A 26,438-nucleotide genomic window follows, 5' to 3' on the forward strand; every position below is an offset into this window, starting at 1 on the left:
CGTGGTCTCGCTCGCCCACCCTAATGCGAAACGTACCCTTTCTCGCGCGTGCTGGAGCTCCAACAATTCAGAGTAACATACCACCGCTTTGCCTTCCCTTTGGAATTTACGGGTTGAAGTTAAAACCGCCACCTCACGCCGAACTCAACACACCGCATCGCCATTTTGTTCGAACCAGCCCAGAGACGGCCAACGGGCGCGTGACGTCATGACGCACACCCGGCCGGTCCGGCGAAGACGCTGCGCAGTTTGTCGGAGCTCCGCCTTCAACTGGACGACGTCCCGAGAGAGAGAGAGAGAGAGAGAGAAGAACCCCCCCCCCCGTTCGTCCCCTGATGGCGTTGCCGAGGTCTTCTCCCTTTCCCGCACGAGCACGCACCCCCTCCAAAAGGCTCCTCTCCTTCTGTGCTGACCGGCATGCGAGAGGGGCACTTGTGCAAAACTCATTGGTGCGGGAACCCAAGGCGAAATTACATTCTTTTCCCTGGGTTATTGGGAAGCTGCAACCCCTTGTTTAAGATGAAATCACAAAATTCTGTGGACACCAAAACACAAAATGCTGGAGAGTCTCAGCGTGTATGTAGCAAAGGCAAAGATACATAACTGATGTTTTGGGCTTGAGCCTGATCCAACAAAGAACGAGAAAACACTGGCAAGCGTCCTCACAAAAGGACAGCAGGAGGGAAAGAGTTTGGGGGTTGGGGGGTGGGGGGGGTGGTGGCAAGGCAGGAGATGATAGGTGGAGAAAGGAGGGAGGCCTGTGTGGGTGAAAACAATTGGAGGTCAGGAAAGGGGAGGGGGAGGAAAAGGCAAGCAGATTTAATAGTAAGCAGTAAAGTCAATGTTCATGGCATGTGGCTGGAGGGTGTCCAGTCGAAAATATGGTGGTGTTACTCCAATCTGGGAGTGGCCAGGGTGGGACAGTACATAAGGCCATGGACAGACATGTGAGCACTAGCATGTGACCCAGAATTGAAAGGGTTGGCCATTGCCAGGTAGCTGTGGTTGTGTATGGAGCGATCTCCTAATCTCTCCGAGGTAGAGAATGAAACAAAGGGTGCATTGGATCAGTAGATAAGTCCTCTGGATGTCTGTGAAGTGTTGCTTCATGTGAAAGGCCTGTTTGGGGCCCTAGACTGTGATGAGGTGTGGGTGCAAGTGTTGCACCTCCTGAAGGCACAGGGGGGAAGGTGTTGGGTGTGCAATGGGTAGAGACGGAGGAGTGCAAGAAGAAATCATGGATGGAGCGATCCCTGCAGAAGGCTGAGAGGGGAAAATGTGTCTGGTGGGATCCTGTATTTAGTGTTGGAAATTCCAGTGGATGATATGTTGGATGTGGAGGCTGATGGGATGGTAGGTGACAATGAAGGGGATTCCATCTTTGTTGCGTCTAGGGGCAGAGGGGGCCAGGCCAGATGAGCGGGAAATGGAGGAGATGCAGTGATGGAGGGGAAGCCACGTTTGTGGAAGAAGGCAGACATTTCAGAAGCTCTGGACTGGAAGATCTCATCTTGGTAACAGATGTAGCAGAGATGGAGAAATTGAGAGAAGGGAATGGAATTCTTGCAGGGGGCAGGGTGAGAGGAAATGTAGTTCAAGTAGTTGGGGGAGTTGGTGGATTTGTAGTATATATCAGTGGATTTCATTTCAATTCTGGGTCACACTCCTGCGCTCACATGTCTGTCCATGGCCTTATGTACTGTCCCACCCTGACAACCTGCAGATTTGAGCAACATCACCTTATTTTCCATCTGGGAACCCTCCAGCCGCATGGCTTGAACATTGACTTTACTGCTTTCCATTAAACCCCCTTTCCAGTCCTTCCAATCACGTAGCCCTGCCTTCCCACTTCACCCTCATTGCTGCTGTCTCCTCCCTCCTTTCTCCGCCTATCATCTCCTGCCTTGCCATCCTCCTACCCTTTTGTTCTGATGCTGACTGGCATTTTCTCATACTTTGATGAAGGCTCAAGCCTTTGCTACATAAAGGACACTGACTGACCTGCTGAGCTTCTCCATCATTTTGTGTTTTTACTTGTTTAGGATTTGTCTCCAAAATACAAACTGGATTTGAACCAGTTGCTTTCCTCTGAAAAATTAAGTAGCCCTAATTGAAAATACACTGCAAATAAAGGCATCACTGCATTAAGAAAAAAAACCCACCAACTCGGCCAGAGACATCACAGGCAACAGACTTCACTCCATCAAGGACATCTAGGAGAGGTGGTGTCTTAAAAAAAAAAGCAGCCTCTATCCTCAAAGACCTCCATCACCCAGGTCATGGCCTCTTCACTCTGCGACCATTGGGAAAGAGGTACAGGAGTCTAAAGACAAGCACCCAGCGGGACAAAGACAGCTTCTTCCCCGCTGCCATCAGATTCCTGAATAATCAATGAACCAAAGACTCTGCCTTACTTTTCATGCACTTTTTAAATTTATTGTTGTATGGTGATTTATATGAATATTTGCACTGTGACGCTGCCCCAAAACAAACAAATTTTGTGACTTATTCATGACAATAAGTTCTGATTCTGAAGAAAACTTTAGAGATGAACAACGTCCACGATGTTTATTTCTCGTAATTTTAAGGATTGAAATAATTTGATTAAAATCACTGGAATAAGTGGGGGTTAAGACAAAGGCTACTTCGTCTACAGGTACGTCACTAATGTGCAGTGACAGGATTTGACCCGAGAAAACCCACAGCTCTTCCACATTCATCCACGGCTCTAGAAAATAATTTAAAAGTACTTCCAGCTTTACAACAGAAAAGTGATACCTTTTACCAAAAATGCAAAACTGCCTGGCAATCGTGCACTCACTAACAATTTTGAAACCAGAGAGAAAAAAAATCAATAGTTTTCGAAAAATAAATTAAAAATGTCACATCCTATTTGATTCATAGGATTCTCTGGCCCACGACCGCTCAAAATGGAACTGGGAAATAAATTCATGCATTCCGAGCACACACAAGTCTACTGTAAATGGCGAAAGGAGGACACCATCTCCGAAACTGCTCACCCGCTCGCAGCAGAGCCTATGGATCTCACACAGGCATCACCAGCCACCGCGGAATTCAGAGAAATGCAACCACTTGTTAACGATTAAATCACAGAATTCTGTGGACATCCTGGTTGAACTAAAAACACAAAATGCTGGAGAAGCTCAGCAAGTCAAAGAGTGTCCATTATGTAGCAAAGGCAAAGATACAGAACCGACGTTTCGGGCTTGAGCCCTTCAGCAAATTAGGAGAAAACGCCGGCAAGCGTCCGACAAGATATCTTCCACAGATGGTCTGCCAAAGAAGGGAAAGCATGGAATATCACATGGAAATGAAATTATTTCAATTTTACACGAATCCATTTTTCTCTAAATGTCCTCAACACACTTCCACTGATTCAGAGCTAGTCACTCAGACGATACAGCATTAGCCTGATCAATCATAGAGAATAAACCAAGTATATAATTCAAGCCCCGGCTCCAAACTGACCTTTGTGTGTAACCCACCAAGACAGGAATTAATTAAGTCGTTAGCAGATGTGATTTTCACTGATTGATCCGAGTTTAAAGTACAAAATCAATCACTGTGAAGCCAAAGAAACCCCCCACGGCCAACATATTTATCGACCTACGCATATAAATGAGATTAAATGAAGGCTCTGCTGCCTGCATTTGGGTTGAATCGGAGCGAATACGAGCGCCAGCTGTAGGTTAATTTAAAACAATAAAATTTGCACTCAAAGTCCATTCTGCAATCTATTGTGCATTTTGACTGAAGCTCTCACTTACCCGAATAGATTTTTGATACGTGAGTCATGTTGTGCACAAACCCAGATCGGGCACTTTCAATCTGACAGTGGAAAGCGCAGCACATTCCTTCTCACAGCCTCGTCGAGCTCCCCGCCCCTCAAGTAAAGTCTCTCCTGCGGGAGGGGACACCTCTCTGCTCAATCCACCCCTTCCTCAGCTTCCTCCAAACGCACTCGCCAACAATCCGTCTAGCTCTTCCTCCTACAGGCCGAAAAACCAACCCAGACCGATCGCAAGCAGGTATCCTGGGCGTTGTAGTTCCATTCAGCTCTGAACTTTGCAAGTGACACCGTCCGATGGACCAAAACCTACGGTGAGAACAAATCAAACCACTGGATGCAATTGTTTTTTTTCCCAATCTTTTTATTATTATTATAATTTATAAACACATACAGTTCAAAGAGATATGAAAAATACATAGTAAATAACAGAGATATTAAACAATAATATTGCAGAATAAAAATATATCATAAAAATTTTTTTTGGATCAGTTTAGAGTATGAACTATCTCTAAAAAACAAGATATAATTAATAAAAATATATAAAAAAAGAGAGAAAAAAAGGAAGAAAAAACAAATCTGAATTAAAAACTTAAAAAAAACCTACCGATATAGCTAAACCACGCCGATCACTCCGATCTCATCTAGCAGCCCAATTATCATACATAATCATAAAAAGAAAACAGAGCCAGATCAACTCACCACAAATGAAAATATTGAATAAATGGTCGCCAGGTTAACTCAAACTTAGAAGGGGATTCATAGACAGAGTTTCTAATTTTCTCTAAATTTAAACATAGTATAGTTTGGGTAAACCATTGGAAAACAGTGGGAGGATTAACCTCTTTCCAATTCAATAGTATAGATCTTCTAGCCATTAGTGTAAGAAAAGCAATCATACGATCCGCAGGAAGAGATAAATAAGTCAAATCTATCATAGGTAATCCAAAAATAGCAGTAATGGGATGTGGTTGTAAATCAATATTCAAAACGGTAGATATAATGGAAAAAATTTCCTTCCAATAATTCTGTAAAGAGGGACAGGACCAAAACATATGCGTAAGGGAAGGATGCAATTGGAACCTTGCTTCCTGGCTGTCCTAAATGTTGAATGGGATATATTTTCAAATGTTGTAAGGGCCAATGAACGTGGCAGGTGGCTTTATAAAAAAAATGTTATTTCTACCTACATCACAAACTCGAAATCATTAAATACTAATGCTGAAATTAGAATGATTTTATTGAATTGAAGATTACAGAAGGAGGGGAATATGATTCCATTGTTGTAGAGCTCCCTACAAGAACAACAAGACAACTTACAATGGATATTTTAATGGAGGTAGGATTTTAAGGCAGCGAAGACTGTACCACAGGGTGTAGTAGAGAATTTAGGGAAAAATACAGTCAAAAACAATGGAAGCACATTATACTTTGCCAGTGAGAGATCTATTTAAGAGTTTGATAGCAGGAAGAAAAAAAACTCTCCTTGAATCTGGAGCCTTGTGTTTTCAAGCACATGTATCTCTGTCCGATCGAGGAGAGAGGAAGAGACTATGGATGGGTCCCTTAATATATTAGCAGCTTTCCAAGACAACGTGAGGTATCAACAGAGTCAATGGAGAGGAGGATGGTTTGCGCGATGGCCAGAGCTACACTTACCATGCTTTGCAGTTTCTTGCAGTCAGGAACCATAAGACCACAAGATATAGGAGCAGAAGTAGACCATTCGGACTATTGAGTCCACTCTGCCATTCCATCATGAGCTGATCCATTATCCCACTCAGCTTCACTCCCTTGCCTTCGCTCCATAACCTTTGAATTGGGACAGAGCAGACCCTATATCAAGCCATGAAACATAAGGACAGGAGATCTTCTATGATGCACCCAGGGAGAATCTGTGCAGTGTTATGAGCCAAAACCCAGCAGCAATAGATATCCACCAAGATAAATGGTTACTTAAACAAAAGTTGCTTTTAATTATTGTTATTCATGCAAACAGAATTACACTTTAACTTATCACTGTTGACTTAACTAACCTAACTTAACCCCCTTCTAATTCTAAGTGCATGTATATATAATGTGTGTGTAAGTTCAAAAATGTTCTTGGGTTCACAGTCCAATCTCACTTCTCATTCCTCCAAGTTGCAGGCAATTCTTATACTGTGTATAGAATTTAACATTTATAAAATTCACCAGGCTTTGGTGCTTGAAAGGTAAATGAGGTTCTTGTCAGTTTTCAGAGAGAGATTTTTTTGTTCCAGAACATCCATAACTGATGTATTTCCATCAGCCACTCTAGTGTTTTGCTGACAAAACTTGTCCCTTTAGGGTTCTCCAGATGATAACCTCTTTCTTTCAGGTCACCACAGAGTTTCTTTTTGTTTCCCTTATTCTAAGTGAAACATTAGACAGCCAGTCCTCTCCTCTTGCATGAACTACAAGGTTTTAACCAGGCTAAACTAAGAACTCACAACCCATCTTCCAAATGGGGTTTTCCACAAGCTTGCCAGCTTGTCCTATTCCAGTTAGTGACTGTAACACTGTAGAACTGATCTCTGACTCTCTCTCTCTCTCTCTGAGAGAGAAAGCCTGTTTGACTCTCTCTGCTTGCAAAACCACATGACCCTCTTAGAACAGTTCCAGACAATCTATGGCTCTGACAAGTTCTTTCATCTGTTGCCTTTTTGCAAACAACAATCCATTTGTGAAGTCTTTTGAGTACTCTCCAAAACTTTTGCAAATGCTGTTGGCCTGACATGTCTAGCATGAGCAGAACTCCAGAATTTTAAATAAGATCTGTTTTAAATTGCTTGTAAGTGACCTACACTAACAAACCTTGCCCCACTTTATCTCCCAAAAACATATCTATATACTCTGTCACAGCAGTTATAAGGAGAAGTTGCAAACTCCACAAAGCACTATGTCTCAGAAATTAAACCATGTTGAAACAACGATGAGGTAGCAACCCAGCCAAGCTGCACCACTGTGCCAGCTCTAAGCATCAATGGGGTGGCTGTAATCTGCAAAACTCTGAATGTCAGGAGTGGGATTTATGTCTTTATTTCCAGACTGTACCAGGTGTCTTCATTTAAAGATCTGAAATGTGACTGGTTAAGTTCAGAGGGCTGCAGTTTGGAATGGTTAGTTCACAAACCAGATACACAAAGCATATCTGGAGCAATAAACAAACTTCAACCTCAAATCTTTTACACATGAACCTTCAGCACAATAAATGGTTAATTATTGCTTTGTCACATTCTTTCATTTTCTCTATTGCTAGGAAAGAACACAATTTTTTCACCCAAACTCAGTCAAACAGGCTTTTCCCTGCTGATTCAATGTTTTCCATACTTATGAATTTTCTTCTGGGTGTTTCTGTCAGCAATTTCCATCATATTAATCCTTAGTTCTTGGGGATACTCAAATAATCTGGAAGGATTTGAAATTTTAGGTTCCAAAGGAATTTTCAAATTCAAACAAGATTTTTTACTAAGCCCTCCAGGACATTTAACTTACTGGATTATTGCTTTCCTCTGTTTTCATGAACTAAAGGCTTTGATGGCTCATCGATTGAAGTGGTTATTGAGATGACCATGGATACCTTTGAACAAAATTAAACATAAAATATTGATGTTATACATTGTGCTGATATTATGAATTCCCCTTGATTAGGGGAGAACAATTTCCTCCAGTCCAATCCAGTCATTTCCCCTTCCCACTCACATGCACTAATCAGCTTCAACAAATTTAACAAACAATAAGTAACAGAATCATGTAATGATATAGTACAGAAAAAGGCCATTTGGTCCATGCTGCCAGTGCTACCTCTTTGGTTGAGCCAACCAACAAAGCAACACATTTGTAACTAACAGCACAACATATTAATATCACTTAGAAAATAGGACATAAAAGATTACAGTACAGTATAGGCCCTTCAGCCCTCAATGTTGTGCCGACCTACATATTCCTATCAAAAAAACTTGATAAAACCACATTCTCTTTCTTGATTATTTTATTTACATTTTCAAATCAACATGAAAACATGAAATTCATCAACTACATGAGAGAAACATAATCTTATCATTCAATGTTGATTTTGAGTAAGAAAAGAAAAAACAAAAAAAAGAACTACTCCTAACCCTCCCCCCTCCCTTCCACCCAGGGGAAAAAAGGAGAGAAATAGTCAATAGAATTGAAGAGAGAAAAGAAAAAGAGACTGATAAAATCACATTCTCAAGCAGGAGGTGATCAGTAAGAATATTGTTATCGTGAATATTTAATTCCACCAAAATGCAACCTTATAAACAAAATCTTTTATTTCCTCTTGTAGGGAGCATGTTACATAACTTAAGTGGCAAGTCCTTATCCAATCACTGGTGAGATTCTAGGGTCTCATTAAGGACAAAATGTTCATCGTATCAGACTCTTGCACTTCCCCTTGTTACTGCAGAAGTCTAAAAATCCAGATGACAGACATCTGGACCACTCGAGAATCTGGACTTTTCAAAAACTCTCCAACTTTTTAAATTTAGCGGGCTTTTGTGCGCGTGCATGCATGAATAAGCACGACAGAAGCACAGTGGCAACAAGTGACCATGCTTGTTGACTTTAATTTCCTTTAAAACTGCTTGTTTTGATCGTGAATAAACTATCAAAATGTACATGTTCATCTCTTCTTTATTCCTCCTTAAATTTGTATTTTAAAAGTATTGCCTGAGAATCCAGAAAATCCATAAATCTGGACCAACCCAACCCTGGAGCAGTCCGGATTTTCAGACTTCTACTGAACACTGATCATTGTCTGCTCTGACAGCACAAAAGGAATTGCTGCACTAATTGCAAGTCACCCGTTTTGGATGAAGATTAGAATCAGAATCAGGTTTATTGTCATGAACATGTGCCATGAAATTAGTTGTTTGGGGCAACAGTATCATACAGAACAAGGTGTAAAAATTACTTTAAATTACAATTTTGTAACTATAAGATGTAAAAAATAAATTAGTAATGCAATAAAGTGGAAAAGTGAGGTAATGTCCATAGGTTCATTGTCCTTAATAAATCTAATGGCGAAGGGAAAAGGCGTTGGTGCGGCCTAATTTGGAGTTCTGTGTGCAGTTCTGGTCGCCTAATTATAGGAAGGATATAAACAGAGTGGAGAGAGTGCAGAGAAGGTTTACCAGAATGTTACCTGGGTTTAAGCATCTAGAGTACAGGGAGAGATTGGGCAGATTAGGTCTTTATTCTTTGGAGCGTAGAAGGTTGAGAGGGGATTTGATAGAGGTATTTAAGATTATGAAAGGGATAGACAGAGTGGATGTGGATAGACTATTTCCGTTAAGAGTAGGAGAGATTGAAACAAGAGGACATGAGTTAAGAGTTAAGGGGCAGAGGTTTAGAGGTAACATGAGGGGGAACTTCTTTACTCAGAGAGTGGTAGCGGTGTGGAATGAGCTTCCGGGAGAAATAGTGGCGGCAGAGTCAATTTTATTATTTAAGAAAAAGCTGGACAGGTATATGGATGAGAAGAAGGTGGAGGGTTATGGTCATTGTGCAGGTAGGTGGGACTAGAGAGGAGTGTTTGGTTCGGTGCGGACTAGAAGGGCCTAATGGCCTGTTTCCGTGCTGTAATTGTTATGTTATGTTATATATGTTATGAAAGAAGCTGCTTTTGTGATGTTGAGTGTGTGTCATCAAGCCCCTGTACATCCTTCACAATGGTAGCAATGAGAAAAGGGCATGATTGTGTGGTGAGGATCCTTGACTGAAACGACTGTTTTAATCGTACCTAATTGAACTGTTATGTGCACGGTTTCATAACTCCAAAGGAAATAGACCAATGACAATTTTTCTCAAGCAAAATATTTCAGTGACAATTGGGTCTAGAGCAGTGATTCTTAATCTTCCCTTCCCACTCACATACCACCTTAAGCAATCCCTTACTCATCACATAGCACTGTTGGCATAGGGATTACTGAAAGTGGTATGTGAGTGGAAAGAGAAAGATTGAGAACCACTGTCTTAGACCATTCATTAACTTGTGTTGTAGTGAGTAAGTTAAGCCCACATTTAATTTTGGTGTTATGGTCATCTATATTGTGAATGTTTGACTAAGTAAGTTGAACTTCAATTTTTCAAGAATGACCCCATTATAGGATTTTAGATTGTGCTGGATTATTTCCAAACAAAAATTAATTACTTTTAAATGTGCCTCATTCCTTTGTCAAAACAACATTGGTTTTACTGATCAGGCATATTTTAAATCAGATTGATTGGTGCAGCCTGGCAACTATACAGTGTATTTGGCAATCCAATTTAGACTTGAGTTCCAATTACAGTCTCAAATGACATTGGTAATTGTGATCCCCTGAGAGTTTGCAAAGCTCTGTCACATTATCTGTGGGAGGATGGTGCGAGATTGCTGGTACTGTACAACTATCCATTTCTGTTGTAAGGAATTATATATTTTCACAACAGATGGTGCAAGAAATATTTATTTTTAAGTGTGAATCCAGTTAGCTGCTATCTCAATGTGAAAATTGCTAATTATGGAGTGATGGTTGCTTCACAGTATGGATAGCCTAATTTAAAATGTCAATTACAATCAAACAAATTTTTTCAAATAATTTACCATTGGTATGTTGATTCCTTTCTAATTGTACTTCACAAGCTTCATAATCTTACTTTCCAACTTTAGCATCAATAAATTCCAAAGTTTGATTACTATTTAACCATGTTAACTAATTTTAAAGATAACTTCTATTTTCATGCTCTTGAACCAAGGGGGTACTTCAAATGGTTTGCATAGTTGATTTACTTTCAGTTCAGCTCTTACATTGGTATTAACATTGTGGATAGCTGCCAAGGTAACTAAACCCATGGAAAACTGAAGAGCCATCTCTCTTCAGTCAACTCTCAATCGGTAACAATGTAATGGAAGGAGCCATGGCAGGGACACTTTTTCACCAGTAATCTACTTACTGATGATCACTATCTGGCAGACTACTTAATTTCTGACAACATTTTAGGCAAAAATTGAATTCCAGAGAAGAAGTGAGAGCGATTGTCAGAAAAATCATTGGAAACTCAACAGTGAGACCGAGGAACCATGATAAAAACTGAAGTTACGCAAGATGGGGAGAAAAGTCTCAGTTGGCTGGACACAGAAGTATGCATTGCTTGTTTGTGGATTTCCTTAAACTAGTGTTGTAGGCTCAATTATTTTCGGTTGCTTTGTCAAGTACGGAATCTTCAACAAAAAGTCAGAATCCAGCCATTCACTAATGCTTATTCAGACCCACGCTGAAAATATTAAGATAGATGAGTATTGAAATAATTACAGAACACTATGCACCTGGTCTTAAATTGGCATCTTTTTACAGGCCAAAGGATTGTCCTCATATCAAGAAACTGCAGCTCTTGCAAAAAATAATCTTAAGGGGCTGAATACAAATAATAAACTGGGTGGGGGAGAAATTGGGAAGAAGCTGATGGTCATTCTAAAGACCATGACAAATAACTATGCAATTAAATACGTTGAGCTATCAACATGCTACCATTTCTGAATTTTACTGTCATTGAAAGATTTTGGAAAGAACTTCAAATCCTTGGAAGCAGTGATTTATTACTTAGCTAGTTTCATGGCTGGATTCCAATCAGATGTGAATGTTTACAGCACACCATTGCTGCAACAGATGAATTGAATATAACCAGTGTTCTTTATCCTGTTGTTTTGCTACAGGCTCTGATCTGTTGTCACATCACCATGGATACAGTATCCAGGCAGACGGAATGTTTACATGCTGTTTTATATACTTAAGGCTTTGAAGAAGTGAAATGCCACCAACTCAATTCCTGATTTATTGAACTGGTAAGTATGTAAGATGGTTTTATGCTTTAAAATTTTATTGTTATGATTAATATGTTCAATATTAGTGTTTAAATATTGTATTAAGTGGATATGAATTGTCCACAATTGGCTGTGAACTACAACAGCATCAATCTAACATATAAAATTGGAGGTGGCAGTTAATGGAAGTACATTGAAAAATATTCTTTTGAGTTCCTAATATACTGATTGAGAATAAAAGTATACCAGTTTTTTAAAATAGTCTTTTTACCATTGTGATTTTGGAGTTAAAAATAAGAAAATTATTAAAAATATGCTTTGGAGGAACATTATAATTGTGCAGTAGATCCACAATTCCCCAAGTAATAGTTTCCGATTTTATCTTAGGTCATAAATGGTCAATGTAACACGAGATGAAGCGCCTCCACAGAGGGTATGGAAATAAATCAAACTCGAGCCAAATTGGACAGGTTCGGCTCATATCTGGATTGCAACCCAAGGTTGGAGTTGGCAGCCCTTTACCATTTTGCTCCAGAGAGAGTTTGAGTTGTACAAACAGAAAGCAGCACCAAAAACAAACTGCTGGAGGAGCTCAGCCAGTCAAGCAACCTCTGTGGAAGCAAAGAGACAGTGAACGTTTCAAGTTGAGACCTGAGTAAATGAAGCAGAAATATGACTTATTACATCAGAACCACACCCCCTCCCCCGAATGTTCTCCAGATCAGATTTCAGATTTATTGTCAGAGTACATACAACCCTGAGTTCTTATATCTACAGGCAAGGCAGAATTGCCACTTATTGGTCATGCAAAAAAAAACTATGCACAATGTACATGTAAACAAATAAAAATTGTAAACAGATTAGGAATGTGGAGAATTAAAAAAAATCAATGAAGTGTAAAAGTAAGAGTCCTTAAATGACGCCCTGATTGAGTTTGTTGTTGAGGAGTTTTATAGAGGAGGGGTAACAGCTGTTCTTGAACTTAGTGGTGTGAGTCTTGTGGCATCATTTATCTCCTTCCTGATGGCAGCAGTGCGAATAGAGCGTAGGCTGGGTGGTGTGGATCCTTGATGATTGGTGCTGCTCTCCAATGGCAGCCTTCCCTATAGATGTTCTCGATAATGGGGAGGGTTTTGCCTGTGATGTCCTGCGCTGTGTCCACTACTTTTTGGAGGGCTTTATGCTTAAGAGTATTGGTGTCCCCATATCAGACCGTGATGCAGCTGGTCAATACACTTTTCACCACCTATCTGTTTAAATTTGCCAGTGTTTCTGGTGTTATAACAAACCTTTGCAAAATCCTGAGGAAGTAGAGGCGCTATCGAGCTTTCTTCATGATGCCATTAGTGTATTGGGTCTAGGAAAGATCCTCCAAGATAGTGACTCCCAAGAACTTAAATTTGTTCACCCTCTCTGTTTCTGATTTGGATTCAGGCTGCAGTTGGGCGTATCTGTTTAATTGGCTGAGGAATTACTAATAGACCTGGACACTGTCTACTCATCTGAACTCCAGCTATGGCTTAAACAATGTTTTATAAGCTTTTAAAATTAAGATATAAAGTACGTTACTGTACTTTCAGTCCACGAGACTATGCTTCCCAATTACACCCAATTGACCTACAACCCCTGTATGTTTTGGAGGGTGGGAGGAAATTGGACAACCCAGAAGAAATCCAAGCAGACACAAAAAGAACATACTGTGACAGATTATGTTGTGTTTGTATTGTAAATAGATATGTTTTTGGGAGATAAATTGGGGCAGGTTTTAGTGTAGGTCACATACAAACACTTTAAAACAGATCTTATTTAAAATATACTGGATCTCTGCTAATGCTAGACATGTCGGTGCCAAGAGCCTTTGCAAAAGTTTTGGAGAGTGCCCAATAGACTTCACTAATGGATTGTTGTTTATGCTCCAGAGGCAAAAGGCAACAGATGAAAGAACTTATCGGAGCTGCAGACTGTCTGGAGTGGAACTTACTGTTCTAAGGGGCGGGGGAGTGGGGGTCATGTGGTTTTGCAAGCAGAGAGAGAGTAAAACAGGTTTTCTCTATGTAATGGAAGATTTAAACCATGTTTTTTTTTACTTTTGCAACCTTTGCTTCTGCAAGGCTGAGAACCTGCTTGTTTTTTAGAATCAGCAGTTTTTGGCCACCGAGGGGCCAGAGATGCAGTTATCTGACGAAAGGACATCTGTGTACCAAGAACTTTTAATTTTCCTGCTTGTTTTGGTCACAGACTGTCAGAGGCCTAGCCTTGATGCAAAATAAACCATTGTATTCAAAGTGATGAGCTGAAAATTACAAATTCAAAAGCTGATTTCAAACTACAATATGCAAGTCCTTCCCAACTATACTTATCACTGCCTGGACTGGTCCCAACTGCTGAAGCGAGGCAATGACTGCACACTTGTAGTAGGTTGTCGGGTCGCCGGTAGCAGCTTATCCACCTCCCCCGACCGGGACATTGGCTGGACTCTAGAAGTTCTTCTTCTTGCTGAGAGATGTTGCCACCTCTCGGAGATTCTCAAACTTTAGCAGCGGGACCATGGCTTATATTACTCAAAAACTGCTTACCCAAGCACCTATTCCCAGCACAGCAAGAAAGATAAGCGAGCAAGCTACCATGCTAGGCTTTCTATCGAATAACATAATTTTCAGCTTATCACTTTGAATACAATGGTTTATTTTGCATCAAGGCCTCTGACAGTCTGTGACCAAAACAAGCAGGAAGATTAAATGTTCTTGGTACACAGATGTCCTTTCGTCAGATAACTGCATCTCTGGCCCCTCAGTGGAATTTAGCTTATGTCTGCTGATTCTAAAATACAAGCAGGTTCTCAGCCTTGCAAAAGCAAAGGCTGAAAAAGTAAGGAACACGGTTTAAATCTTTCATTACATTACACCTTTGTGTTTAAAGTGTGATATAAATGCAATCAACTATTTCCTCCTTAAAATCTGGTAAATCTCCAGGACCAGATAGTTATCCAGTTGAATTTTATAAATCCTTCTCCAAATGGCTTGTATCTCATTTAAGTTCAATGTTTGCTGATTCTTCTAAAGATGGAAAGCTTCCACCAATTTTTAATGAAGCTTGTATATTTCTTATTTTGAAAAAAAGGGAAAGATCCTGTTGAATGTTCTTCTTACAGACTTATTTAATTACTTAATGTAGATATGAACACATCAAAAATTAGAGAATATTTTACCTTTAACTATTGGTCCAGATCAAACGAGTGTTATTACAAATCATTATTCTTATTATAATATACTGTTACAGAGTTCGGTGTTGTGTATTGGCCTATGTGTTATGTGGATTTTATGTTAAAAGTGATAGTTTGCTTGAGAGAGCCAAGGTGAAGGTGGACTGCTGAGAGAGTGGGAGATGGACTGAGCATGTGCAGAAAATGATTAAAAAATTTCTGGACTTGGATGATAAACCACCACTGGGGGTGCTGTAGAGTGGAAGAAGGCCCAGAGCATGAGTCAAGGTCTGGAGGACAGTTTAGAATGTTGGGATTTCAAAAAGGATGAACATTCCAAAGGCAGCCAGAAGGATCCGGACCAAGCCAGTTGGTTCCTCTCTCTGCAAGCAACACAAGACAATTTTGAATTTTGTGCTCTCTTTCTCTCTCTCTCAAAGATCTTTTGGCTTCAGTTTACCAAACAAACTGAATTTTGTTTATGATCTTTGCTTCGGTTGAGATCGAAGTTTTGTGAGTCTTGTTTGTTTTGTGTCTAAGTTTTTCTTTGGGCTGGTTGGAAGTGTAGCTTTTGATTACGTATGTTATATTTAGGCTGGGGAATTTATTAGTTTTACACTGTTATAGAGATTTGCGTAGTAACCAATGCGCATTGTTAAAAAAGGGGGGATTTTGAATTAAAGTTTGAAGGTAAATTTTTTTGTTAATAAAGTAATTGTTTATCTTTACCCCTGTGTGATATGACTTCTTTGTGGTTGCTGGTTTGATCTTGTAACAATACATTGATTATTGAATGTCTTATATTTACCTTCTACTTCAGTGTTTGGACGTGACCTTTCATTGGACGCGGAGAAGTCTTTTGATTGGGTGGAAAGGAACTATTTGTTTGCTATATTAGCAAAGTTTAATTTTGGTCCAGATTTTATTAAATGGATTAAATTGTTGTATTTATGTCCTATGGCCACAATTCATACTAATTCACAACAGTCAAAATTTTGTAGGCTTTATTGGGGAATTCATCAAGGTTGCCCTCTAAGCCCATTGCTTTTTGATTTGGTATTAGGATTGTAGAAATTTTTCAGGGATTAGTAGGAATGGAATGGAACACGTTTCCTTGTATGCAGATGATCTTTTGCTTTTTATTTCTAATCCAGAGGTTTCTATACCACATATATTAACCATATTTGCTTATATGGGCCAGTTTTCAGGCTATAAATTAAATCTACATAAGAGTGAATTATTACCTCTAAAGGGGGCCTCTGTAAGATATTCCAATTTCCATTTTAAATTAGTGAATGATCAGTTTAGATATCTTGGAATTACTATTACCAAGAGTTATGAGAATTTATTGAAGGAAAGTTTTTCTGCTACATTTAATCAGGCAAAAGTGTTATTATTGGGATGGTCAACTTTGCCTATTATTATGATTGGATGTATTAACTTGATTAGAATGAATATATAACTGAAATTTCCATATCTTTTCCAGTCTATACCAATCTTTATACCTAAATTCTTTTTTCATTCACTAGATTTAATTAGAATAAAATATATAAAATGTTAAAGATCTAAAAATGAATTTTTATAAGATGTATTACCATAACTTAAAGAATTAGGGTGTTTGGATGTTCCCAAACGACACTGTCTGGTTTCAGAATGTTGTCTTTTATTTTCCTAAGTATTTCAGATATACAAGCAAACCCTGCTTAGAGGGAGGGGTTTGATTATTAGTGAAGCATCTTTTCCTTTTTTTCCTTTCTTATTTTCTTTTTTAAGATATTTTGTAAAAGAGGATTGATCAAGAGGAGTACACACAATTTTCATATGTATTATTTCAGTATTTTTGGAGTAGTGCTAATTGTTTGTCTTTTTTCTTATCTTTTTATCTTTCAATCTATGTATTGGATCACTATGTGTGTGTGTTTTTATTAAATTCAATAATGATATTTTAAAAAGAAAGAAAGTGTGATATAATATTGTTAATTGTCATTTTTGCGGAGTAGGCTTACCTCCTGACACTTTAAATCTAGGGGATTGACATGAATATTCAAGAATCCTTTGAACAATTTAACCCACTAATAACTGTAACGGTGGCAAAAACGTCCTCTTAATGCCAAACTGCAAGTGGTAAAAACACCAAAAATGCTGGAGGAGTTCAGGTGGTCTATTCAGTATCTATAAGAGACAAAGATATATTGCTGACGTTTCGGGTCTGACCCTTCTTCCCTCAGACCCTTCCTACCCTCCACTTACTGATCCATTCCATCTTCCTCCCCTCCCCAACACCCTCCACCCCACTGAACCTCCCCCTAAGCCCTGCCTGGTCTTCACCATCCCCTCCGACCTTCCCCTCTTGGAAACTGAACGTTCTCTCCTGAGTAGAGGCCTCACTTTCATCCCCCTTTGTCCACACCTTAATGAGTTCTGCAGACGCCATAATGTTGAACTCTTCTTCCATCGGCTCTGTCTCCATGCTGACTTCCACAACCACTATTCTCCTCACCCCACCACAGATCCCTTCTCCCACTTTAAAACGTCTTCCTCCTCCTGGACACCTCGTTCCATTCTTCTACCTGCTATGGACATTTATATTTCCAACTGCCGCCATGAGGAAGAAGAGTTCAGGCCCGAAACTTCGGCAATATATCTTTGCCTCCTATAGATGCTGAATAGACCAGCTGAATTCCTCCAGCATTTTGGTGTTTTTACTATAATCACAGCATCTGCAACCTATCATGTTTCTCAGAAGCTGCAGGTGGTATGAGCAAATAAAAGATGATGTGTCACTTCTTATCTTGAATATCCAGATATGAAAACACTGCTTGTTTACTCATCGGTGGGTTCAAAGCATCGAGATGCTTTAACCAGGTCAAAATTTATTTGACAATGATACAGTAAATCAAAAGGCATGACAACATCAACAGTTTTTACTTCTTAGCTTCAGCAGCTTGATATTTGCATGCAGATCCAGAAATACAAAAGTCCAAAACTAAGAGTCCAAAAATAAGAGAATAATATCATTGTTTTTTTTCTTCCACCCAATTTAACCTCAAAAGAACCAAAACTATTAACCTTCAGTGTTTTTACCACAACATGGAGTCGTGGAGTTATGCCGCATGGAAACAGGGCCTTTGCCTCGTTTGTCCATGATGACCAAGTTGCCTGAGCTGGTCCCATTATGCCTGCATTTGGTCTGTATCCCTCCACCTTCCCTTCCATGCACTTGTCCAAGTGCCTTTTAAATGTAGTAATTATACCTGCCTCTATAACTTGCTCTGGCAGCTCATTCCACACATGCACTGTCCTCTGTGTGAAAAAGTTGTCCCTCTTAAATCTTTCTCCTCTCCTCATAAGTATTTGGCACATAGTTTTATTCTCTCCACCATGGTGAAAAGACTATGACAAGTCACTTTATTTATGCCCTTTGTGATTATATACAGGTCTAAAAGGGCACCCCCCTCAACTTCCTACACTCCAGGGTCCCAATCTCACAAGCATCCCAGTTCTGGCGATTTCTTTGAGAATCCATTAGTCTTTCCAGCTTAATGACATCCTTCCAATAATAGGATGACCAGAACAACACCAACACTCGAAACAGTCGTGACATGACATCCCAACACCTATACTCAATGCCCTAATTATTGAAAGTAGGTGTGTCAAATGTTTCTTTATTACCTTGTCTATCTGTGTTGCCACTTTTAGAGAACTATGTACCTGTACTCTGTGGTAACTGTTCCACAATACTCTCCATCGCTCCACCATTTATTGTGTACACCCTGCCTTGATTTGACTTGACAAAATGCAAAGCATCTCACTTAAATGAATTAAACTCCAGCTGCCATTACTTGACCCATTTGCCCAGTTCATCAAGATCCCTCAAAGTCTTCAATAACCTTCTTCACTTTCCACTCTATCACAAATTTTAATGTCATCTTACTAACTTGCAAATCATATACTCATACAATTTGTTTATAGAATTTTCAAATGATCGTGGGCACAGAACAGATCCCTCTGACACACCAGTTGTCACAGACTTCAATATGAAAATCAATCCTCCTCTACCACCAAGCCAATCTTCTATCAATTGGCCAGCTCATCTTGGATCTGGTGTGATCTAATCTGCTGGAGCAGCAGCAGCCTACCATGCAGGATCTCGTTTAAGGTCTTACTAAAGTCTGTGCTTGCTAAACATACTTGGTCATAAGATAATAACCTTGGGGGTGGTGGGGGGGGGGGGTCTGGCAAAAACCAACGTGGAGTAGCTTCAAGCAATGAACATCCTGAAAAAGGCCTGGGAAATGGTAAGATATGTGATCAGTCAGAATGACTTAATGTGCGTATTTTTGTTTGAAGCTAATGATAATTTTAAAGTATTTTCCATATGACATCACAAAAAAATTATAAGATTTTTTTCTTTTTTTTAGTTTTTTTTATTATTAGTTGTTTTTTTTTCTTGTTCTTTTTGTTTTTTCATATATATTCTTATATAATAAAATTTTTTTGGATTAATAATTAATACTTAATTAATTTTTTTTGGTTTTTTTTATATATATTGATCTTTTTTTAAGATATATATATTTTATTTTTTTAAATTATACTAATAGTATTAATTCTTCACTCTTTATCGTGGGGGTGTGGAGGGGGGGTTTAGGGGTTAAAAATAGTTTTTTTTAGTCTTAGTTTTTAGTTGTTGGGGGAGATGCCGAGATTGGTATTGTATTAACTATGTTACTTTGTACTTGTATTACTTTATTTTGTATTTTTTCTGTACGTGAATTACTTACTTTCTTCATATGTTAAAATTAATAAATAAAGTTTCGAAAAAAAAAAAAGATTTTTTCTGCTGCTGCAGCCTGCCACTGATGATGCACCAAAGAAAGAGGATGTCACCAAGCCAGCAGTTACAAAGCCTACAGCACCGATTTGCCGAGGAAGTTGAGTGGTAGACTGTGAAGCCGAATAGATAACTGGTGCTGGACCGTTCAGAGATTTAGAGTCAATATCCCTTCTATATTTAAAGTGGGAATAGTGCACCTTTATTGCCTTCTGTGTAAAAGGCACGGACATGGAATGGTGGGATGGGGGGGTGGGTGGGTAATTGTAGCTGGCAGTGGAGGTAGTCACAGCGCCGATTCGATGTCTGTGTAAAAATGGGGAGTTGGCTAGCCAGGATCAGGACAGGAAAGGATTCTATGTGTATGTTATATTGTCGCACTTGATGCCGACACTGCTGCTGTGGTGTTACAAGTCATGCTTCTGGAATGCTGGCGTGCTTTGTAAAATGACACACTGGGGCACCATTATGCTGCCGATGTTTGGTTCAGTATAAACAAGCAAAGTCAACTTAATGATGGGTCTTCTTTAAGGCAATATTGCAGGATCTCTGTGTAAAAAGGGCTATTGAATCACTACATTAAACAGGCCCTGATATAATAATTCTCCATTATTTTTGCACAGAGAACTAACTCTGTATGTGTTCCATTGCTATTATGCTGGCCAAGAACAATCCCCTGAAATATCTTCTGTATATTTTCAGGAAGCTGTGCAAAAGGAAACTATTTGATTGTTCCCATCCACAACACTTTTTAACTAAGCAGTGCTGAACAATGCAGATTCACATTTAACTTTTAAAAAAAATGTAAAAATATTAAAACACATGGAGTCTGCTGCCTACCAAGTGTTTGTTTGCATTTATCCAACTATAATTTTAAATCATAAAACCCAGGATGAATTATTTCAATTCTTGATAAAACAAAAAGGAGTTTAAATATTGTGTAATATTTTAAAATGCAGTTAAAGGTAAAATTCTCATGATTTCAATCTTGTCGAAAAGCATTTTTCATTGATTGCTGCAGTTAGATCAAACATGCTTCTGCTTAAATTGAATCAGTCCTCACTTTATCAATTTTGCATTTTGTGTCCTAAAATAGGGGAACTGTGTATTAAAAAGTGCTGTAATTACTACATGGTCAAATAGTTTGCTATCAGTGATTTCATATAATTCATATACAGTGCCCTCCATAATGTTTGGGACAAAGACATTTTTACCTTTATTTGTCCCTCTGCTCCACATTTTAAAATTTGTAATCAAACAATTCACATGTGGTTAAAGTGCACATTCCAGATTTTATTCCAGGTTATTTGTATACATTTTGGTTTGACCATGTAGTAATTACAGCACTTTTTAAAACACAGTTCCTCCATTTTAGGGCACAAAATGTTTGGGACATTTGGTTCCACAGGTGTTTGTGATTACTTGGGCATGTTTAATTGCTTCATTGGACAAGGTATAAAAGAGCTGGGCTTGCTTCTAAGCTTTTGATCACCTTTGGAGTCTGTAGTTGCCATTTTCAACATGAGGACCAGAGTTGTGCCAATGAAAGTCAAAGAAGCCATTTCGAGGCTGAAAAACAAGAATAAAACAGCAAGAGACATCACTCAAACCTTAGGATTGCCAAAATTAACTGCATGGAATGTCATTAAAAAGAAAGAGAGAACTGGTGAGCTCAGTAATCAAGGGATGGTAGGCCAAGGAAAACCTCCATTGCTGATGACAGAAGAATTCTCATCATAATGAAGAAAAATCTTCAATGCCTTTCTGACAGATCAGAAACACTCTTCAGGAGGCAAGTGTGGATATGTCAATGACGACTGTCCGCAGAAGACTTCATGACAGAAACACAGAGGCAGTACTGCAAGATCAAAAACTACTAGTTAGCTACACAAGCAGGATGGCCAGATTACAGTTTGCCAAGAAGTATTTAAAAGAACCTGCAGAATTCTGGAAAAAGGTATTGTGGACAGATGAGGCCAAGATGAACCTGTATCAGAGTAATGGCAAGAGCAAAGTGTGGTGTAAAGGAACTGCACAAGATTCAAAGCATACGACAGATCGAATACCCCTTGTCCAAAGATCTGAAAACCAAAAACATCCAAATACCATTTTTTTTTAGCGCCAACGTGATGCCACAAGTGGAAAGAAAATTGAATATCTGACTTTCTCATGTGGGGCTCTGACGCTCTGTTGGCACCAGTTTGATAACAATAATAGCATTCTCACAGGCCATGGGAAGAAGCTGTTCCACAGCCTGATGTTGCTGGCTCTGATACTCCTGTACCTGTATCACTTGCCCAACAGGAGTGGCTGAAAGATGCTGCATGCAGGGTGGAAGGGGTCCTCAATGATTTAGTGTGGCCTCTCAGTAATCCCGGTAAATAACATTGATATGGGGGTGGTGGGGGGGGGGAGGGGAAAGACTTCAGTGATCTTATCTGGCACTCTTATGGTCCTGTGGATTGACCTCTGATCCATTTCTCTGCAGCAACTATACCACACTGCAATGCAGCCAGTCAGGATGCTCTTGATAGAGCTCCTATAGAAGGTTGACATAATGGTGGCCATTAGCCTTGCCCACTTCAGTCTTATCAGGAAATGCAGTTGTTGTTGCAACTTCCTGACAAGTGAGGAGATGTTGAGTGTCCATGGTAGGTTACTTGTTAAATGAATTCCAAGGAACTTGGTGCTTTCCACTTTCTCTTCTACCGAGTTGTTGATGTGTAGTGCTCCTCCTGAAGTCCATGATCATCTCCTTCATCTTGTCCACATTTGGATTCATTTTGTAACTCTCTTACCATTTCCTGAGACTTTCTGCCTCTTCTCTGTAGAGCGACTCATTGTTGCCGATGATGCCAACTACTGTTGTGTCATCTGCTAACTTCATGATACTGTTGGAGCTGGATCTGGCAGAGCAGTCGTGGGTCAGTAGTGTGAACAGGAGCTGGCTGAGCATGTGTCAGCGTGACAATGCTCAATGTTCTGCTACAGACCCAGACTGGTTGTGGTCTTTCCGTTCGCTGAGTCCCAGCGAGGACAGCTTCTCCACCAGCCTCTGGGAAATGATCATATTAAATAGTGAGCTGAAGTCAATAAAGAGCAGACTGGTGTATGAGGTATCATTCTCCAGGAGGGTCAGGACGAAGTGAATGGACAAGGGTATAGCATCATCTGTGGAATGGTCTCTTCTATAGGCAAATGAAAATGGGTCCAGGTTCTCTGGAAAGTCTGCTTTGACGCCATACTCAAATATATCCAAGAGTTTACTGCCACAATCTACATGATAAAATGTTTGGTGCTCAATAATAAAAAAAGAAATTGCTTGTTTTTAGCAGTGAGGAAGTTGGAAAACATCCTGTTGTTAACAAACTGTCTAACCATTGTAACACAAGCAGTTTATTTCCACACGACAACTTCCTACAAACAGGATAATCTGTATCAGTGGGTTGGGAGATCATCAGTGGTCAGGACAGTGAGGGAACCATCTCTACATGAGACAAACATGGTCTCCTTGTAACATCACAGCTGGAAGCAGGGCTTTCTCAGTAATCCTGCCATTAAGTCATTGCTTTTCGGAGGATCCTATATGGAAATAAGCTGCCGATATGACAAGTGAAACACAAAAGTCTGCAGATGCTGTGATTGTAGTAAAAACACAGAGGTGCTGGAGGAGCTCAGCAGGTCTCGCAGTGTCTGTAGTAGGTAAAGATATATTACCGATGTCTCGGGACTAAGCTCTTCAAGGTATGTAAAAATCAGGCAGCATCTAAACAAAAGAAATGGTGGGGGGTGGAGTACAGACCAACAGATAGAATGTGATAATTAGATATGGAGAAGAGGCCAGGAGAGAATTGATGGGGTGAGTGGGGGGGGGGGGGGGGGAGGGAGGGAGGGGTTGGCTTTGTCAACAACTCTCTGAAGGAGAATTTAAATATATACATTTTGATGTCAAGATGAAAGCTTGCATGATGGCAAGGACAACGATTGTTCTGAAATTAAGTACATCAGGATGTGATAAATTGTCAGCCAAATGCATTTTTATGAAGACTGGGCCTCTGTAAAGACAGGCCATATAGAAAATGGCAATTCCTGTATGGCACATACAAATTGGTCCATGGGTGTTTTATAGCAGAATGAAGCATCAAAATATCGTCAGAACTTCCCATCTTGGAGGGAGTCACGTGATGGAGTAGTGGCCGGACGGTGAACTCCAGCCCTCTCCAGAAAAGTCGGGAAAAATAAAGGAAAACACAAAGGCACAGAAATAAAAGTTACAGAAAAGTGAGTATAAAGGTGGAAAGAAGATGGCGACAAAAAAAGAAAAATCGAAAGCAACGGTAAGAAGAGAGGAAGAGAAGACAAAGGAGGAAAAAGGTGAAGGCCTTACCTGTCCGAAGAGGCCCGCTGCGGAGAGAGAAACCCGCTCCCTCAGGTCGGTAAATAATGGACTACAAAAATGGCTCGCAGAGCCGAGTAAAAGTGCGCAACCGCGCATGCGCGAAGTTTCGCGCATGCGCGATGCGAATGAAAAAAAACACACCGACGGGAGGGGGGACCAGCTGGGGAGTCGATCTCCACAGCCGGCAATGACAGCTGCAGAACACCTGCAGCAAGAAGAGACCACAGAAGACAATAGAAACAAGAAAGAAGAGGAGGAAAGGGCACCAAAGAAACAACAGATGGTCAACCCAGAGGAAGAAGAGGAAGAGTACAGGGAAATAGAAGAAGAAAAGAAAGGCAAGGTAAAGGATATACTTGCTCTTATTAAAGGATACATGGAGTCATTTAAAGAATGGCAAACACAGGAATTTAAGGATTTAAGAAAAAGAATAAACAACACAGAAGAGAAAATAAATAAAATGGAGATGACCTTAACAGAAATGGGAAAGTAAATGGACAAGATGGAAGAGCGGGCAGTAGCAGCAGAAATGGAGGTAGAAGACTTAAAAAAGAAATTGGAGAAATCTAATAAAAAAACTAAAGAGACACAAGAACTACTAGTTCAAAAAATAGATACAATGGAAAACCATAACAGAAGAAATAACATAAAGATAGTGGGCCTTAAGGAAGATGAAGAAGGCAAGAATATGAGGGAGTTTATAAAAGAGTGGATCCCTAAGACCCTAGGATGTCCAGAACTACAGCAAGAAATGGAAATAGAAAGGGCACATAGAGCATTGGCCTCTAAACCACAACCACAACAAAAACCAAGATCTATTGTAGTAAAATTCCTAAGATATACTACAAGAGAAAAGGTACTGGAGAAGACAATGGAAAAAGTAAGAGAGGGCAACAAACCACTGGAGTATAAAGGGCAAAAAATCTTCATTTATCCAGATATAAGTTTTGAACTCCTAAAGAAGAGAAAAGAGTTCAATACAGCAAAGGCGATTTTATGGAAGAAAGGGTATAAATTTATACTAAAGCATCCAGCGGTATTGAAAATATTTATTCCAGGACAACAAAACAGACTATTCTCGGATCCAGAAGAAGCACGAAAATTTGCAGAACAATTACAAAAATAGACTGAGGGAGGAAGACGGGTAATGAGAGTAAAAATGATCACGATTGATATGTATGTGGGTAAAGACAAAAATAGACTGAGGGATGAAGACGGGTAATGAGAGTAAAAATGATCACGATTGATATGTATGCGGGTAAAGAGGTATAAGAGTGAATAGAGACAATGGGCATACGTGAAAGTATCTGTAATTAGAGGAAAACATAGATAGTATAGACAAGAATTAATAAGGGAAGGTAATGGAATAGAGAGAATAAGGAGGGAATTAAAAGAGTGACCTTTGTGACATATGAAAAGTGAAATCTTTTCTGGGGGAGGCGGGGTGGGGGGAAATAGCGGTCACTGCAAAATCAGTTGCCGCTTGCGAGTGGATTCGCAAATCCAAATGGAGAGGGGAGATGTGGTTGTCCGACAAGGGATAAAGGACATCTCAGCAGGTGAAGGGGAGATTGGGGATAAATAAGATAGAAATAGGAGAATAAGGAAAATGTTGGATGTTGTAGAAATGTTGTCTTATAAAGAGTTGAAAATAAGAAAACAGAAATGGAAAAGGAGGAAAGGTAATGATGGAAAAACGGAAAGAGAAGATAAACAAAATATAAAAGGGCTACGCTGAACTATATGTCTTTAAATATTAATGGAATACATAACCAAATTAAAAAGGAAGAAACTACTAAATTTAAATGAATAAATGTATTCCATTAGAAAAAATAACATATAGGTTAAGAAATAATATTGAAATATTCGAACAAGTATAGGAGCCTTACATTAAATACAATAGCGAAAACCTACCGGGGACAAACATTACCTAAGTTGATGGAAGGAGAAGGAAAGAAAAGAATGGACTCAGTAGAATTTCTGGTGTAATTTTGTTGAATGACAGCATTGTCTGACTGGCTTAATGCAACCTAGATTGTATACCTAAAATGGATGAGAGGGGGGGGGGTGGGGGGGGTGGCTTGGGAGGAGGGGGGGGGGGGAGAAAAAGTCACTGTATATGTGTGAAAAAGAAATAGTGTATATCATGGCTAATGTGATTTATGGTGTGAAAAAAAAAATAAAAAAAAAAGAACTTCCCATCTTAAAGGCAATAATTACTTTTGAAAATCATAGTATGTTTGTGTCCTTCATTTTGAGCATTTTGTCAACAACACCGATAACCCCTGACTACACTTAATTTTATGCTTTGGCTCTGTTCCATTGTTGACTGTCTTTATCCTTCAATTCAAT

General features: G+C 39.5%; 1 protein-coding gene and 1 long non-coding RNA gene across 2 annotated transcripts in view; one reads left to right on the forward strand and one right to left on the reverse strand.

Moving 5' to 3' along the window:
* LOC138760719 (E3 ubiquitin-protein ligase pellino homolog 1) overlaps nucleotides 1-199 on the reverse strand; it is a 67,603-nt gene extending 67,404 nt beyond the window's left edge. Inside the window, exon 1 of the mRNA XM_069931715.1 lies at nucleotides 82-199. The gene's annotated coding sequence lies outside the window, so the exon portion shown is untranslated. The remainder of the gene's footprint in view (nucleotides 1-81) is intronic.
* Nucleotides 200-3,834: 3,635 nt separating this feature from the next.
* Nucleotides 3,835-12,515, forward strand: LOC138760720 (uncharacterized). Its single transcript, XR_011355826.1, has 3 exons — nucleotides 3,835-4,122; nucleotides 11,547-11,675; nucleotides 12,042-12,515. It is a non-coding gene; the product is annotated as an uncharacterized lncRNA (long non-coding RNA).
* Nucleotides 12,516-26,438: the final 13,923 nt, after the last annotated feature.

This window comes from Narcine bancroftii, chromosome 4 (genome assembly GCF_036971445.1).
Source record: "Narcine bancroftii isolate sNarBan1 chromosome 4, sNarBan1.hap1, whole genome shotgun sequence".
NCBI classification, from domain to species: Eukaryota; Metazoa; Chordata; class Chondrichthyes; order Torpediniformes; family Narcinidae; genus Narcine; species Narcine bancroftii.